Source organism: Camellia sinensis, chromosome 6 (genome assembly GCF_055761805.1).
Source record: "Camellia sinensis isolate YWXY chromosome 6, ASM5576180v1, whole genome shotgun sequence".
Taxonomy (NCBI): Eukaryota; Viridiplantae; Streptophyta; class Magnoliopsida; order Ericales; family Theaceae; genus Camellia; species Camellia sinensis.
Window position 1 is genome coordinate 3,157,698 of NC_138966.1, and position 2,303 is coordinate 3,160,000.

The following is a 2,303-nucleotide window of genomic DNA, read 5'->3' on the forward strand; positions in this document are numbered from 1 at the left end:
TTGGGGGTGTCAACTGCCATGCCACTTGGCATGCTTTCCTTGTAATGCTGGTTGGAAGTTAAAACTGATTGTAAGCCTATTTAGGCATCAGCCATGGAACTCGAAAATTAACTAAGTGTTTTGTAAGAGTTCCATAGGCATCCTTTGTATTGTTGGTGCAATCAATAAAGGTTGGGATTTTTCCTGTAATTACTTGCTGCCTATTCTTACTTGTTATAACACTCTGTGTGTGTGTGTGTATACATACTTGGCTGAGACTAAGTGTCCAACTTAGTGCCATTACAGGCTGGAATTTTTGAAACGAAAATTGACCCTGTAACAATTGGTATCAGAGCACGGTTTTGCTCTAATGGTTTCTGGCATGGATGCCTTAAAAGACAGGGTAACTCGGTTGGAAAATCTTGTTGGTGACCCTGCTGATGAGAATATCTCACTGTCGGATCGATTGGATGCTGTGGGCACAAGGCTTCTTGCTCTTGAGTCCTCGACAGCAGATCGGTTCAAAGACGTGCTGTCTGATGTCCTGGCCATTTCAGATTCTTGGAAAGACAAAATTCAAGAAATTGTGGATGAACAGTCCCTTCTGAAGAAGGCCATCTGTGGGCATACGAATTCTGAAAAGGCTCCTTCGAAAATCAAAGTTCCAGACCCTAAAGCATTTGCTGGAAATCGGAGTGCAAAGGAACTTGAGAATTTTCTGTGGGACATGGAGCAGTACTTCAAGGCTGCTCATGTGCCAGAAGGAGAGAAGGTAACAATCACAAGCATGTACCTTACCGGTGATGCAAAACTCTGGTGGCGTACTCGTGTCGGGGATGATGCTCGGACAGAGATCTCAACTTGGGATACTCTTAAGAAGGAAATGAAGGAACAATTCCTTCCGTGCAACACATCTTGGGTTGCAAGGGACGCCTTGAAACGGTTGAAGCATGCTGGATCGGTGAGGGACTATGTGAAAGAATTCAGTTCGTTGATGCTGGACATCAAGAACATGTCGGAGGAAGACAAACTCTTCAATTTCATGTCTGGGTTGCAGAATTGGGCCCAGTTAGAACTTCGAAGACTCGGTGTCAAAGATTTGCCCTCTGCCATGGCTGCTGCAGACGGGTTGCTTGACTACAAGTTAAGCAAGGAACCCACTACTGAAACCAGCAAATCCAAGAAGAAAGGAAAAGAGAAGACGGGAGAGAAGAAGTCTGGTTTCAGGAAGGGGAAAGAGGGTTCCAAGTACAAACATAAAGGGGATTCTTCTCAGACCAACGGTGGGAAATCTAACAAAGGGTGTTTCATCTGTGATGGACCCCATAGAGCGAAAGACTGTCCCAAGCGTGAGAAATTGAATGCTATGGTCGCAGAAGATGGCAAAGGGGAGTCGGATTCTGAGGGGCCGACTAGGGTAAACCCCTTACAATTGCTCAATGCAATTCATGTGGACAAAGCCCCTACCACTGGTCTAATGTATGTCAAGGTGACATTGGCGGGTACCGACATTGCTGCGATGGTAGACACCGGTGCCACGCATAACTTTATGTCAGAAAAAGTTGTGCAGACCCTCGGATTACAAGTGACCCAAAGCGCCAGTCGAATCAAGGCCGTGAACTCAGCGGCTCAATCGGTGCAAGGAATGGCTTCCAAAGTATCAATCACAGTTGGAGATTGGACTGGACGAGTTAACTTGATGGTGGTTCCTTTGGATGATTTCGATGTCATCTTAGGAAATGACTTCTTTGTGACTGCAAAAGTGGCTTTAATGCCATATTTAGGTGGGATACTTATTTCGGATGAAGACAAGCCTTGCTTTGTCGCTGGTTGCAGTAAATCAGACAAAGGCAAGGGCACAAAGAGGAAGACGGGGACCCTCTCAGCCATTCAAGTGCACAACGGTTTGAAAAAGGGTGCAGAGACTTATCTTGCTGCCTTGGTGGAAATCAAACCTGATCTGTTAGTAGAAGTGCCGGATGAAGTGGTAGAAGTATTGAGGGAATTTGAGGATGTGATGCCTCCGGAGTTGCCAAAGTCCCTTCCTCCTCGGCGTGCCACTGATCATAAGATTGAGTTGATTCCGGGTGCTAAGCCTCCAGCAAAGGCACCCTACAGAATGTCCCCAATGGAACTTACGGAGTTGCGAACGCAATTGACGGACTTGTTGGATGCTGGACTGGTTCAGCCATCCAAAGCCCCTTACGGTGCCCCGGTGCTTTTTCAAAAGAAGCAAGATGGAAGTTTGCGCATGTGTGTGGATTATCGGGCTCTCAACAAAGTGACTATAAAGAACAAGTATCCAGTCCCTTTGGTGGCAGACC